Source organism: Pleurodeles waltl, chromosome 9, assembly GCF_031143425.1.
Source record: "Pleurodeles waltl isolate 20211129_DDA chromosome 9, aPleWal1.hap1.20221129, whole genome shotgun sequence".
Lineage (NCBI taxonomy): Eukaryota > Metazoa > Chordata > Amphibia > Caudata > Salamandridae > Pleurodeles > Pleurodeles waltl.
In genome coordinates, this window is record NC_090448.1 from 270,586,580 (window position 1) to 270,595,675 (window position 9,096).

Genomic DNA, 9,096 nt, shown 5'->3' on the forward strand with positions numbered 1-9,096 from the left:
GCTACCGCTTTAAAATCAGGTGTGATGGCTGCTGTCAGTTAGTAGTAGTTTGTTTGTTTATTTATTTTATTGTTTGATGTTTTAGAAAACACATGCTCGACCATACCTTAGGGATGCTAAGGTAGGGTGACCATATTTTGAGGAGCAAAAACCGGGACAGGTCAGACATAAAAGAAAGACTAACAACTTTACTCTCACTTTTATATCTGGCCTGTCCCGTTTTTTTGTGTTGCTTTGTGAATCTGTGCCTTTAGGTGTGTGGTTATATACACACACACACACATTTACAAGACTACATATATAAAATTAGCTATGACTTAACCTCCCACTCTGCACCCCAACCCACCCCCACCCACCTCTCTCTCTTCCCCACTCCTCTCTGCTAGGAGATGACAGGGGACTGTGTTGCCTGACAGTAACAGATACATTACTTTAATTATTTCATACTTTGTAGGCGTCTTTAACCTATGCTTCCCTAGAAGATCTGACCTTTGTCCCAAAAACCGGGACTTTTATTTAAAATTAACCCCTTTGCTTCCAGGCCTTTTCCCCCTCCTGTGCCAGGCCTTTTTTTGCCTATTTTGAATAGTTCTCGCTTAGGCCCTCATAACTTTTTGTCCACATAAGGTACCCATGCCAAATTTGCGTCCTTTTTTTTCGCAATATCCTAGGGATTCTAGAGGTACCCAGACTTTGTGGGTTCCCCTGAAGGAGGCCAAGAAATTAGCCAAAATACAGTGTTGTTTTTTTTTGTTTTTTTTTTTTAAATGGGAAAAAAGGACTGCAGAAGAAGGCTTGTGGTTTTTTCCCTGAATATGGCATCAACAAAGGGTTTGCGGTGCTAAAATCACCAGCTTCCCAGCTTTCAGGAACAGGCTGACTTGAATCAGAAAACCCAATTTTTCGACACAATTTTGGCATTTTACTGGGACATACCCCATTTTTTGTGCTTTCAGCCTCCTTCCAGTCAGTGACAGAAATAGGTGTGAAACCAATGCTGGATCCCAGACACCTAAACATTTCTGAAAAGTAGACAACATTCTGAATTCAGCAATGGGTAATTTGTGTAGATCCTACAAGGGTTTCCTGCAGAAAATAACAACTGAAATAAAAAAATATTGACATTGAGGTGGAAAAAACAGCCATTTTTCTCTACGTTTTACTCTGTAACTTTTTCCTGCAATCTCAGATTTTTGAAAGCAATATACTGTTACATCCGCTGGACTCTTATGGTTGAGGGGATATATAGGGCTTGTATGTTCATCAAGAACCCTAGGCACCCAGAGCCAATAAATGAGCTGCACCTTGCAGTGGGTTTTAAATCTATACCGGGTATACAGCAATTAATTTGCTGCAATATAAAGAATCAAAGATAGGTATCAAGAAAACCTTTGTATTTCCAAAATGGACACAAGATAAGGTGTTGAGGAGCAGTGGTTATTTGCACATCTCTGAATTCTGGGGTGCCCATACTAGACTGTGAATTTTATGGCAAGACCAGAGGCTTTTATTATGCTTCTCAGTCTTGCTTTATTTAAATGAGCAGCAGTCCGCTGGACTCTTATGGTTGAGGGGATATATAGGGCTTGTAGGTTCATCAAGAACCCTAGGCACCCAGAGCCAATAAATGAGCTGCACCTTGCAGTGGGTTTTCAATCTATACCGGGTATACAGCAATTCATTTGCTGAAATATAAAGAATCAAAGATAGGTATTAAGAAAACCTTTGTATTTCCAAAATGGACACAAGATAAGGTGTTGAGGAGCAGTGGTTATTTGCACATCTCTGAATTCTGGGTTGCCCATACTAGACTGTGAATTTTATGGCAAGACCGGAGGCTCTTATTATGCTTCTCAGTCTTGCTTTATTTAAATGAGCAGCAGTCAAAGGAACAATTACAAATCCCAAGTGGCAAAGGGAAGAAACCCAGAGCCAATGGGAAATAGAAACGTAACGGAGCAGGAACCAATAGGAACCAATAACATTACTTAAACACTTTGCTTGACTGTGACCAGTCCTCTTTCTTGCTGCGCCCAGTCAAGGATAAGTGCTCGTTTTTACTATCTGTCATTATTTTGTTCAAATGTTATATTTATTGAATTTTACTGTCTCTGTGTTGGCCCGTATCTTTCAATACTGATTTGTTTTGCTGTGCCCGCATTTGTGTCTCTTTGTTCCGACACCTTTCCGCTCAGCCCCAGGGCCCCTCCGACGCTTCTGTCTCTCACGCGCGAGCGCTCGCGCTGCCTTTCTCCTGCTCGCGTGTTGTTCTAACGGCCACTTTAGGCTCGTTAACGACGCACAAGCAGTTTACCTCAGGTTCTCCCAGCTCCCTGCTCTCAGGACGATTGCTGCTTGATGCTTCCTCATTCCTAAGCTGATTTTTCCATCTTACACGCCTTTCTGCTCCTTACGGACTCGCTCTCTTCAACTGCCTTCACTGGAAACGCCCGGGGGGGCGTGTTCTTTTGCTCTCTTCGACCAGGCACCTCTTTTTAACCCTTTACTCATCTTACTGTTTTTTTCCTTTTTGCACAAATGAATACCGACACCTTCCCTGACATGTCTAACCAGTATGATGGATCTAATGAAAATTTTGGCAATCTTATTAATGAGGCAGTATCTAAGGCCATTTCTGTTTCTATAAACAAAATGACCAGAAACCTTGAGTTTTCTGTCAAGAATATGGTCTCAAAATCCTTACTGGCCCAATCTGCGGGGGAAAGCAGAAAAAGAAAGATTAAGGATTTAACTGCCCAAAAAAACCAATATAAGGTCACCACTGATGGCGCTGCTTTGACAGGTGAAGCTCCTTCACCCCAGGATGAGGATGAGTCTCCTCCCAGGCCTCCTTTAAAGGAGGGGGAATCGGATAATTCCCAGAAAAAATGTTTGTCTAAAACTAAACATGTTTCCAGCGCGCCGAAAAAAATAATTATTTCCCACATCTTAGATACCGATGATGACATGGGTGACATGGATGACCTGGACGACGATCCAGATGTTTGGAGATCTATGTCCCAGTCCCCCCCTCCCGCCAATAAAACTAAAATTTAATAGTTCCAGCCCTTTTGCAGCCAAACTGATCCTAGATGCAGAGGGCAACCCTATGTTCGACCCTTCCCTACTTCACCACCACAACTCCACTGATTGGCTTCCCTCCTCCCATGTAGGTGACTACATTGCTTCCCAGTTGAGGCTCCTATTAGATAAGGCCACTAGAAACAAATTGAGATCTGAATGTCCCAGACCTTCCCTTTGTTCTAACATCACGTCAACTCCCTCTATTGACCAACCCCTCCTTACTTTCTTTTCAAAGTTTGGCAAAGATCCCCGTAAGGGAGTAGATAAGGCCTGGTCGAATTGCCAGGAAAAAATCCTGGACCTGGTGGGGCCGCTGGCCCGTATTTTTGATCTGGCAGAATCAGCCGAAATGGACAATGCCGACATTGATCCGTCTGAACTCTCATTGTGGATTCAGAGAGCCTTTTGCCTCTTGGGAAACACAAATGCTGCCATCACACACGAGAGAAGGAAAGGTCTGCTGCTAAAACTCGACCCAAAGTTGGCTATCCTAGCCTCTATCAATCCAGGCATCAAAGCGGACGGACTCCTATTTGGTGACTCGTTCATCCAGGACTTGGGAAAGTTTGTTTCTACTTTTGCCTCAGTAGACAAGGCTCAACAATCCATAAAGAAAGTTTTCAACCAGTGGGTTTTTGCAAAGGCCGGTACTGGCAGGAGCCGCTTTACCGGCCGTTCCTTCCGATCCCAAGGATCCAGAGGCTCCTTCAATGCCAACTACGAACCGCAGTCATACAAACCCCAGTTCTATCCCCAACGCGGCAGAGGCTACCGTGGCCATGGACAACGCAGTGCCAGACATAACTTCCAACAAGGTAAGCCACAATTCTGGCCTTCCTCCTGTAGGAGGTCGTCTTCGTCTTTTTGTTTCAAAATGGCGCACAATCACAAACGATCCATGGGTTCTCGATTCTATTCAAGGTTATTCAATAGAACTTTATTCAACTCCCTTCCAGAAGTCTCCGCCTCTCCATTTTTCTCTAGAGATGTCCTCTCTTATTTCACAAGAGATTCAATCTCTTCTTTCCAAACAAGCCATACAAATCGCCCGACCGGACCCTTCAGGTTTCCTGAGCACTCTTTTTCTGGTTCAGAAAAAGAACAAAAAACTAAGACTGGTAATCAATCTCAGAGATTTCAATCGCTTTGTGGTCTACAGACATTTCAAGATGGAGACTATAGTCCATCATCGAGATATTCTCCTTCCTTGCGACTTTATGGCTCGTATGGATCTCCAGGACGCGTATCTCTCCGTCCCGATTCATGCAAACCACAGAAAGTATCTTCAATTTCTGTGGCAAAATCAAATCTACCAATTTTCATCCCTCCCGTTCGGTCTCTCATCAGCACCTTGGTGCTTCACAAAGATAATGAAACCTCTGACAGCCCATCTCAGATCTCTAGGCATCAGATTGCTAATCTATCTCAACGACATCCTCTTAATGCACCAGAATTATTCCACCCTTCAGTCCCATCTACAGATCACATGTTCCCTTCTTTCTCAGTTGGGTTTTCTGGTCAACAGAGAAAAAACCCGTCATGACCCCTTCCCAGAAAATAGAGTTCCTGGGTTTCGGAATCGACTCCTCTTCCGCTACTCTACATCTTCCCCTTCAAAAAGTAAAATCTTTCAAAGCGGAAATTCTGAAGGTCCTTCACAGCTCTCAAATTTCTCTCAGATCCCTAGCCCGAATCGTAGGCCTTCTCGCTTCTTCAATCCAAGCCATTTTTCCCGGTCCCCTCCATTACCGCTCTCTTATTCCAACGAAATTGCGGATTGGCATTCTCGATTCCTAAAAGATTCCAGCGATTGGAAACTTCATTCCTCGGTGTTCCAATCTCTACATCACAAATGGGGCCCCTCCAAGATAGCTGTGTTCGCCTCTCGAATCAATGCACAACTTCCTCCGTTCTTCAGCTGGCGTTCGGATCTTTCAGCCCTAGCCTCCAACGCATTTCTCCAGGATAGGTCTTCTTCGCTCAATTACGCGTTTCCTCCGTTCATTATGATTACCAGGGTTCTCGCCCACGTCAGGCGGCAGAAAGCAACAATAATAGTTGTTGCTCCCTTTTTGGCAAGCTCAAGTTTGGTTCCCTCCACTCCTCGAGCTCACAACGGATTTTCCGGTCCTCCTTCCAAACTTCCCGTCCCTTTTACGGAACTCCCTAGGCCATCCACATCCCCTTGTCCTCAACAATTCTCTCACCCTTTCGGCCTGGAAGGTATCAGGTCTTCCCAATTTTCCATTCCTCTTTCGACAGAGGCTTCAGACTTTATTAATAAAGCCTGGGCCCCCGGCACTAGGAAAGCCTATTGTTCCGCCTGGTTTCTTTGGACAAGCTGGTGTGTGGCAAGGAATCTCGATCCCATTCAGCTGATGTAAATTATGTAATTAATTTTCTTGCAGACCAAGCTAGTGCAGGTAAGTCGTACAGAACAATCAATCTGTATAGATCAGCTATTTCCTTACACCATGCTTTCAGCAACGGAGAACCCATCGGAGAACACCCGCTACTCTGTTGTCTACTTAAGGGAGTAAAATTTTCCCCCTTTACCCAAGTATTCAAAACTTTGTGATGTTAATGTTTTAAATCTGTTTCTTTCCTGGCGGGATAATTCCGACTTATCCCTAAAGATGCTTTCCGCTAAACTTACCATGTTACTTTGTCTGGTTTCTATTAAACGAGTATCGGATGTTAAAGCTTTAGACTTTTCATCTCGTCAATTCTCCCCTACAGGTGTTATTTTTTCCATTAATAATTGCACCAAAACCAATATACGCTCAGTGTTTTACCCTTATTTTCCCAATCAACCTAAGTTATGTGTAGGTCAATGCCTTAAAGTATATGAAGATCGTACAGCCAATCTCAGAACATCTTCATGTTCCCAGCTCCTTATTCCTTTTCGCAAACCCCACAAACCAGTTTCCTCAGCTACCTTGGCTAGATGGGTTCGTTGGGTCATGTCCTTAGCGGGTATCGACACCTCAGTTTTTGGTGCTCACTCCTCCAGAGGTGCTTTGGCTTCCAAAGCCTTCTGGGTGGGTTCCAGACTAGAAGACATCCTGAGATCGGCTGATTGGTCAAATGACAATGTCTTTCGAACTTTCTATTGTAAACCAGTTCATACAGCTACTTCTGTTATTATTAACATGCTTTAAACAAGCATAATAAGAGCCTCCGGTCTTGCAATAAAATGTAGATTTTCCTAGTAATTTATGACGGAAAGACTTAATTTTATTAAAGACACGGAGGCGAGTATTATCCCTCCTCAGTCTCTTTAACTTTGTTTCTCGATGTGTTTCCCTCCCAACAGCATCATCTATTCAACCACAGATCTCATCCTGAACACCAAACAACATCATCTTCGTCCTTCCAACTTTCCAGTTTCCAATTTCATCCTCACTCTTCGCCTGGGATATCGCTACGTTTGCAGTACTGGATGGACTTTTTTCAAGAACTCTGTTCTCTAATTTTGGCAGTTTCCATTGTTTGCGCTATTTTTCCTATGTTTTTCTCATACTAATAAGCCTTCTCGCATCAAGAAAGAGGGATGGTCGCAGTCAAGCATAGTGTTTATGTAAACACCTTTTCCTCACATTTCTGTGACAGAAAGTTCTGGAATCTGAGAGGAGCCACAAATTTCCTTCCAGCCAGCGTTCCCTCAAGTCTCCCGATAAAAATGGTACCTCACTTGTGTGGGTAGGCCTAGTGCCCGCGACAGGAAATGCCCCAAAACACAAAGTGGACACATCACATTTTCTCAGAGAAAACAGAGGTGTTGTTTGCAAAGCGCCTATCTGTGGATTTTGGCCTCTAGCTCAGCCGCCACCTAGGGAAACCTACCAAACCTGTGCATTTTTGAAAACTAGAGACCTAGGGGAATCCTAGATGGGGTGACTTGTCAATCTCTCACCAGGTTCTGTTTCCCAGAATCCTTTGCACACCTCAAAATGTGGCTAAAAAAACACCTTTTCCTCACATTTCGGTGACAAAAAGTTCTGGAATCCAAGAGGAGCCACAAATTTCCTTCCAGCCAGCGTTCCCTCAAGTCTCCCGATAAAATGGTACCTCACTTGTGTGGGTAGGCCTAGTGCCCGCGACAGGAAATGCCCCAAAACACAAAGTGGACACATCACATTTTCGCAAAAGAAAACAGAGGTGTTTTTTGCAAAGTGCCTACCTGTGGATTTTGGCCTCTAGCTCAGCCGCCACCTAGGGAAACCTACCAAACCTGTGCATTTTATTAAAACTAGAGACCTAGGGGAATCAAAGATGGGGTGACTTGTCGAGCTCTCACCAGGTTCTGTTACCCAGAATCCTTTGCACACCTCAAAATGTGGCTAAAAAAACACTTTTTCCTCACATTTCGGTGACAGAAAGTTCTGGAATCTGAGAGGAGCCACAAATTTCCTCCCACCCAGCGTTCGCTCAAGTCTCCCGATAAAAATGGTACCTTACTTGTGTGGGTAGGCCTAGTGCCCGCGACAGGAAATGCCCCAAAACAGAGCATTGTGGGCAAGGAAATGGTGCGGGGTGCATGTGAAGTACACCACCCTGGAATCAACTAGATATTTAGTTTTCAGATGTGTCTAGGTCTTGTGGATTTTTCTACATGGCAGCGTCCCAAATAAAAAAAAATTGCAGCCCTCACCATTCCAAGTGGGATGATTTTGAGAGTGACCAAGCTCTCAAGGACGAAATGTAAAACAAAAAATAATCAAATGTCCTCTTGCTTGCCATGGAATAAGATGTTTTAGTGTGCGGGGGAGAGCTGAAAGACTGTTAGCCCCTTCAGTTCGGGTGGGGGCCTAACCAGGCCCATACTGGTTGGGAGCCACCACCCCATTATTTTCTTTTATTTTTTTTAATTCCCTGGCATCTAGTAGATTTTCTGTCCCCCCGGGGTGTGGATCGGGGGTAATTGCCCAATCTGCCGACTGGTGGGCAGAACAACTTTGGCCCCATTTATTTGGGGTGCGGGTATGGCCATACCCCCAACCTCTTATTTTGAAAAAAAAATCTTCCCTGGTCTCTGATGGGCTTTCTGCCCCCCTTGGTGGCAGATGGGCATTCCAAAATAGGCCAGTCTGCCCCCAAGGGGGGCAGTTATGTCCAACAGTAATGTGCCTCCATGGGGAGAGACCCTATCCCAAGGGGCTGCCCCCTCCAAACAAAACACAAACATACACACACACCAATCCATGGTGTCTAGAGGTTTCTGCCCCAAAGGGGGCAGATTGGCCTTACAAAAATCGGCTGATCTGCCCCCAAGGGGGGCAGAAATGGCCTAAATACAATTTGCCCCCCAGGGGAGCGACCCTTGTCTAAGGGGTCGCTCCCCATATAAAAAACATAAAGTAAAAAAAATATATATATATCCCTGGTGTGTAGAGGTTTCTGCCCCCCCAGGGGCAAATCCACCTAATTATATTAGGGCGATCTGCTTCCGGGGGGGCACAAAAGGCCTACAAATATTTTGCCCCACCCCGGGGAGTGGCCTTTGCCAAAGGGGCCGGCCCCCTTATGCGTTAGTATAAAAAAAATAAAAATTCCCCGGTGTCTTGTGGTTTCTGCCCCCCCCCCGGGAGGGCAGAAATGGCCTAATAATAATTCCCCCCCCCCCCCCGGAGCAACCATTGCCCAAGGGGTCGCCCACCAAACATAAAAAAATAAAAGTAAACAAAACAAAAATTATCCCCGGTGTCTAGTGGTTTTCTGCCCCCCCCCAGGGGCAGATCGGCCCAATAATATTAGGCTAATCTGCCCCCGGGGGGGCAGAAATGGCCTAGAAATAATTTTCCCCCAGAGGAGCGGCCCTTGCCCAAGGGGCCGCTCCCCTTACTTGAAGTAGCCCACGCCAAAAAATATTCCCTGGTGTCTAGTGGTTTCTGCCCCCCCGGGGGCAGATCGCAAGGCCGATCTGCCCCGGGGGGGTCAGAAATGTCCTAATAATAATTCCCCCCCCCCTGGAGCGACCCTTGCCCAAGGGGTCGCTCCCCAAACATACAA